The sequence below is a fragment of the Triticum dicoccoides genome, chromosome 1A, assembly GCF_002162155.2.
Source record: "Triticum dicoccoides isolate Atlit2015 ecotype Zavitan chromosome 1A, WEW_v2.0, whole genome shotgun sequence".
NCBI classification, from domain to species: domain Eukaryota; kingdom Viridiplantae; phylum Streptophyta; class Magnoliopsida; order Poales; family Poaceae; genus Triticum; species Triticum dicoccoides.
The window spans coordinates 598559789-598567327 of record NC_041380.1 but is presented as its reverse complement, the minus strand read 5'-3'; positions in this window follow the sequence as shown (position 1 = coordinate 598567327).

The following is a 7539-nucleotide window of genomic DNA, read 5'->3' as shown; positions in this document are numbered from 1 at the left end:
TACGCGTTTTCAGCGAAAACAGACAGTTTCAGGGGGTTCTACGCGAAATATTGCTGTAGGAATAAAACTCGCATAAAAGCTAAAAACTACAGGGGCTAAACCGCAATTTTTTTCGCGCTACAGCCGGCGCCCCTCTGTTTTTTTGTATGGAGGGATCCCCACAGCCGTAGCCCATCCAACCAAGGAGCCAGCCGGGCCGGCCCAGCAGCCGGCGGCCTTTCCCATAGCGACGCTATGGGAAAAACCCTAGCGCCCGCATCAGGGTGCGGCGGCGGCCAGCACGCGGGCGAGGCCGGGGCTGGCCAGGCTCGCCGGAGCGGTGACCTGCAGCGGGCAGTGCCGGCCAGTCCAGGCACGACGCGGGGCGGCGCGGCCACGGCACGGCCCCGGCGCAGCGCGGCCAGCACGGCGCGGCCAGCGAGGCGCGCGGCCACGGCGCGGCCAGCACAGCGGCGCCGGCGACCAGCGAGGTCGCGGCCAGCACGGCGTCATCTCGACGCCGACCTCGGGATGAGTATCTTCGTCGCGTTCATCTGGAACTCCGACGGCGCATGGCACATCGGGTGCTTTTGCGGCGGTACCGCGACCATCTGGATCGCGATGCGTACCGACTCCCAATAGTGTAGTCAACAAGTTCCTCTTAGTCCAAGAACATCGACATTGGTCGGCGACGTATTCGTCCGCTCGGTTCTTGGGAGGAAAATCCACACCATAAGTAGATGAGATCCGAAAAATAAACTAATCGCAAAAACGGAATGACAGTAACGAGAGGAATCCATTTTTGCAAAAAGGGGGATCAGATCTTATACATCCGTGGGATCGACGAAAGCCTGCGTGATGCAGGCTTGACGGAGAGTTGATGGACCGAAGCATGTTGATAACGTGTTCCGCAACTCCGCCGGCGAGTCCGGTCCGAGGTTCCGAAGCGATAGCGAGCGTCGTAGACGAAGTAGTTGAACACGCGAAAGTAAATGACACAGAGAGATATGGAGGAGACCAGCTTTATTAATCAATTATCAGAGATTACAATGATAACTCCTCATTGCTTTATATAGGAATTAGGGGGTTAAGAAATAAGTACCCACTTAACGTAAAGTGGGGGAAACGGGAGGGGTAGCCCGTGCGTAGCCCGTGCGATACGCACGAGGCCGCCGCCACCCCCTCGGTGGCCCCGGTTTCCCAACACAAAAAACTAAGAAATTGATATACGAGAAAGGACATTCTCCCGTGCCTCTATCTGTATCGGCGGTTCATTTGGTTGGAGATCTGCATGCATGCATGATGCTTATTTTCTATGTCTGGTTTAGCAATTGATTAATTATAGAGGGCCCCATGCATGTACTATTTTGTCACATAGTTACATGCATCATCCATCCCACCTCCCATGTCTTTTTCATTTCATTTTATAATTTCAATTTACTATATAGTTTGAACCGAAAATCGGAATTAAGTTTCGTTTGTATATTTGTGTTCTTCACGACGAGATCTTTTGAACAAATGCCAATTTTGAATACATTTCCATAAATTTTCAAAAAATATCTAAGTTTCAAATGCTGAAACCTGGTAATCTTAACATTATTCTTTAGCAAGTTTTACCAAATTTCATATGCTTTTAGGGTTTTAGGGTTATGGGCTTAGGGCTTAGGGTTTTTAAGGTTCAGGGTTTTAGTTTTAGTTTTGAAACTTACTAAATTTATGATAGTTTCTATTAAACTTTAGTAACTGAAACTTGCTAGACTACCCAATTCAGCTCGTGATCCTCAAAGTTGTTGGATTCCGCACAAGGGCACAACAAGTTTTAAATTTAAGTTTCTGAATTTGCCATTTTGTTGTTCGCGTCTATCAAGTTTCAACAGTTGAAACTTAATGAATTTTTGGAAACTCATCAAAACATATTCAAAATTGATCTTATTTGAAAGCGTTCGTCACAAGCAACATGAATCTGAAAACAAATACTCCCTCCATAGATAAGGTGTATTTGTTTTTTCAAAAGTCAAAGCAGTGTATATTCGATCGAGTTTTTAGAAAAAATATACTAATATCGACAATACAAAATTTATATCATTTGATCCATCATGACAAGTAGTTTCATATTTTATCTATTAGGTACTGCAGATGTGGTTATTTTATTCTATAATCTTGGTTAAACATTCAAATAGTTGACTTGCACGGAAATCAATACACCTTATATTCTGGAATGGATGAAGTATTAAATTGGACTTATCGTTCAAAATATATAGAAGATTAAAACTTGAACGTCAAAAATAAAAGGATGGGAGGTAGGATGGGTGGAGCTTCCAAAAGCTGCATGTAAGGGGGCCATCCAATGTGATCAATGCAGTAATCTATGCACGGTACCTCTAGAAAATCCACTCTCATGGAAATACCACCCCCCCCCACCCCACACACACAGACCCATTTCTTTTTCCGAGAAAATTAGGATTGTTGCTCAATTAACTTTGTCTTGTGACTAGAACAATGCATGTGCGTTGCAATGGGTTATAAATCTTCTAGTACGTTGGTTTGTGATTTACCTGTCTATAATAATGCGATTGTGTAAATAAATGATCATCAAATTCTGCCCATGAATTATCTTATATTTTGATCCGAAGTTTGGTAAGTAAACTAAAGTGAAACTAGTTCAGAAGGTAAGTAAATTAAGTTGATTTATTGTCTTACAAAGAAGGTTGGACGAAGGGGTGGTGAGAAGAAAGGTTAAATGGGAACTTTATGTTCTTTTAAGTAGTAGAGATTTTGTTAAGCCCTCATCAAGTAAATCTCACGTGTGCAAATACTTTTCCCCTCTCAATATCCTTCGTAGGTCAAATGGATCTCACTGTAAAAGCTCTCTCCCACCAACCCAACCGCTTCTTCTTCTTCTTCTAATCTGATACGAAAGAGAATGGACAGTCACAATAACCGTTGTTTTATTATTGAGACAACATGGCATATATAGATCCCTGGTACATACTAGCAACTGACATGCATGAATTATACTTACATGTGGTTAATTAATCATAACATAATCATCCGTAACCGTCTGCTCCAGTCGATGTCCCGATGTCTCCTTTTTACTACCCCTAGCATGCTCTCCTTCCCACCTCGCTCGCTCATGCTTCTCACTCTGTCTGGCACACTCCATCTTCGGCCTCAAACCCTTCCTCCCCTCTCAATAGGATCGGCCCATCGAGCTCAACCTACTAACCGCCACTTTGGCGTCGCCATTTCCTCTTTATGTTGCCGTGTTGGCGATGTCTCGGTCGATGAAGCTCCACCTTTGATATTGCCTCTAATTATTGGACCGAAGTCAAAGATGCATGTAATTTTCTTGATATGTGGTTTATTGTGCTTTTGTTGATTAACCACATTGCTTGACAATATCGACATAATTTTCTGTGCGTGCCATGTGGTAGATGCATGTCTAAATGCGCAAGCATCATTACTAGGTTAAATGATTGTTCGACATTGCATACAATAAAATCTGCTGGCTCTTCAATGGATTAAAATAGAGTCGTACTAAAGCAACGGCAATTAATATGAATCGAAGGGGAGTAATTTTTTTACTAAAGCAACGGCAATTAATATGGATCGACACAGCTACAACTGGCAGATTGTTTTGTCGTGGTCATATGGTAGTTTGTCGTTGGTTAGTCGGAAGCTCGGGCATTGTTTGGGAATATACCTTTGACTTCCCTTGGTGGTGATTGGCTTGATCCTCGTTGCTTGTGTACTTCTGCTTCCCCTAGGTTGTGCCTAGTCACCCCTATGGCCCCTCTTCTTTGTCTTGGGTGAAGGTAGATCATCTCCCATTAGGCAGGTGGCCTCGTCGCTCGGCGATGCTTGCCTATACTTGAGCAATTGGTTTGACTCAAGGTTTTTAGTGGATTCATCCATGTGATGTTTGTGCTGGTTGTTGTCATTGTGGTAGTGAAGTGTGGGTGGTGTTGTTTTGAGGTTGCGTTTTAAGCTTTGCATTGGACAGTTCTCACCTACATGTCTTGCGATGTACCTTTTGTTCTAGTCTATGTTGGGTTCGGTCATCTTCATTTGGATCGCCAACTGGGCTGATGAACCTTTGTCATTTACGATATTCGTTGTGTCGCTTAACTATGGCTTTGTATAGGTCGTGCCTTCTTTGGCGGTGTAACTTCTTTCTTAATGTATACACATGCAATTGTCCTGCATGGTTCACACAAAAAATCTTCTTGGCCTCCAATTATGTACAATAAAAAAATCATGGGTTTATAAATGTTTTCATGAATTTAAAATGTTTCCATATTGGAAGATATTCTGAATTTTCAATAAATTTCCATGAATTGAAATAAAAATGAAACAAAAAATCAAAAACAGAAGAAAACCCCAAAGAGAACAAGTATAAAAGCCATAGTAAAAAAACTTAAATCTCCCTTGAATCAAACAGAGCAGTGGGTTGACCCATATACCCCGCCTTAGGTGGGGAACGGAAATTGCACTCCAAGAGATCAGACCCACTGCAAGCGGCTTCTCCTTTGCCCCTGGTGATACTTGAGCAATTGGTTTTTGACTCAAGGTTTCTACTGGATTCGTTCATGTGATGTTTGTGTTGGTTGCTATCATTGTGGTAGTGAAGTTTGGGTCGTGTTGTTTTTAGGTTGCGTTTCAAGCTTTGCATTGAACGATTCTCGTTTACATGTCTTATGATGTACCTTTTGCTCTGGTCTAGGTTGGGTTCGGTCGTCTTCATGTGGATCGCCAACTTTTGGGTTGATGAACCTTTGTCATTTACGTTTTTGTCATGTCGCATCACCATGGCTTGGTCTTAGTCGTGTCTTCTTTGGCTGTGTAACTTCTTCTTTCTTAATGAATACACATGCAATTCTCATGCATGGTTCACACACAAAATCTTCTTGGCCTTCAATTATGTCCAATAGTTAAAAATATTCATGGATTTACATTTTTTCCATGAATTTAAAATGTTTCCATATTTTGAAATATTTTGAAATTTTAATAAATTTCCATGAATTAAAAATATAAAGAAAATTTTAAAAACATTAAGAAACCAAAGAGAACAAGTAGAAAAACCATAGTAAAAACAAAAAAAAATTAAATCTTCCTTGAATCGAACATATAGTACCAGTTGGCCGGCCCATATACCTCCGCGTTAGGCGGGGAATTGAAATTGCGCCCCAAGATATCAGATCCACTGCAAGCGGCTCCCCCCCCCCCTCCCCCAACCCTCTCATGTCTTGCATCTAGGTATTTAAAATGATAATTTCCATAAGAATATTTCTGTTGGACAGGAAATCGGTATTTTGAATTAAAAAAGAGGTATGTTGACTACCGTGAGCTACAAGAAAATAAATGAAAACCGTAGAAGCAAAGAGAGAAAAAATACTTACCGATGTTCCCAACTAAGTCTAATAGACATGTGTTAGGAGCCTAACAAACACGAAAAAAAAACTAACAAAAAGACAAATGTATACCACAAACACATAAATGTTGAGCAACTTATTGTAAAAAAACATTGAGCACTTTCGAAAACTATGCATACATACAATCTGTTTTATTGCCCAGCCTGTGGTGCAAATATAGTTTAACTGGTTCTCTCAACAATTGTCTCATGGAAAACGCCTGGAAAAACACGTAAACCAAGCAAAGAATCCTCTAGAATGTTTCCAAAACCGAGAAAAACACGTAAATAAAAGGAAAAACATGTGACCTAGCAGGAAAAAAGGAACACAATAAACCGAGCAAAGAATCATCTAGAATGCTGTCAAAATCGGAAAAACTCGTACATAGGCCGGACAAAGACAATGTGAAGGTAAGCCTTTCACAGAACGTTTTCTCGTCTCATACGAGCGCTCTAGCAAACGAGGGTTCCATGCCTCCTATTGGCGCTGTCGTGGACCTGCCTCATCTTCGATCTTCCATGGTCTTAGGGACATAAAGATGTGGTGGATCTCAGCCCGTGCCAGTGGGAGGGCTCCTACTTCCATTTTAGATGTTTTTTTGAGTTTGATTAGGGTTTGTGTCCTACTTAGGAAGACGAGACGATGATGGCTCTCTGAAGATGAAGATGGAATAAGGTTCTCCCCGCCTAACCCCGTCCCGGTGATGCCTCAAGCATCATCAGAGGGCGTGTGAAGATGTGTCTCCAATGAATATTGCAGGATTTGGTCGCTGTTTGTCTTAGGTGGATCTCCTTGGATCCGGTCTTTGTTCATAGGCTTTTGTGTGTCTACGGGTTGGGATCCTTCTGATCTACATTTCTCTTCATCAAGGACGGTTCTTGTTCTGGTTTGTTGGTCCTTTGAGGCCTTAGCACGATGAAGTCCTGACTGTCTACTACAACAAAGTTTGTCCGACTCCGATGAGGGAGGGGTGATGACGTTGGCGCACCTTCGGCTCGCTTCAGTGCTTGTAGTTGTCGTTAGGTGGTCTATGGACGTGGATGTATTTCTTTTACTTCTGGTGTTCCTTATACTACCATGATATTTGATTAATAGATCGAAAGTTTTCCCTGCAAAAAATCACACTTTGAGGGTGGGTGTTATGTACTGGTCGTATTGTATCCTACGCTACAATTGTTCATGAACTATTTATAGGAGTTATAAACGTGAGAATTGGATTCTTTGCAATTGTTTTGAGATATTGAGGGAGATATATCAACATGTGAGGGAAATAGGTTTGCACTGACTAGTGGAAATATGTTATCGGCTGGGAAGCCCGTCACTAGGCTGGCCCCAGTGCCCATTAAGCCAGGATGCGGCATGGGCCCTATGCTCCGTAACAAATCCGTCTTCTGGAGGGTTCATCATCATGGCATGCATGCCAAGGATCCCTTACTCGATCAGGGTAGAGCCCGGTTAGGAAAACTTGTAACCCTAGGCCTCGTCTCCCATTATAAGGCGAGGCCAGGGGGTAGGTAATCGAGGATCATCCAACATCTTGGCATCGTCTCGGTAGCAACCATCTACTCATATTGTAACCCCTCACATGAGGCATTTTCCCACAATCAATGAAAACAGAAGCAACAGTAGGGCGGGCCCAAACCTGGGTGAATTCCCCGTCTGCGATCCCATCTAGAACATCCGGTCGCACTCTCTGCCCTATCGAGCCTACTGAAGGTTTTTGGTACTGCCACACACATGCGGGATTAATGTTTGTTACTATTCCATATATTTGTGTACCTTTTACTCTCGCATGCCCTCAATATTTTCCCCGTGCATGGGCGATACTTATATACATAAGAATTCTTTTTACTAGATTATGCCCCGCGCGTTGCTGCGGACATAACAATGCTAAATACTCTATATATACAATCTAGCATCATGAAAAAGAGCATATATTAGCCTTTTTTCGATAAAGGACATGTCATTGAATTGATATATCGAGGTGATAGAATCGCATCGAAAGAATGCCCGACCTCTCCATAACTCGATGCACACAGCCAAAAAGTCCAACCAACCCAAAAAATAAAATCGTTTTGCAACTTAAAAAGATAAATTAGTCCAGCCTATGATGTGGCAGATCCTATCTGGAGATCACACCGCCATCCAT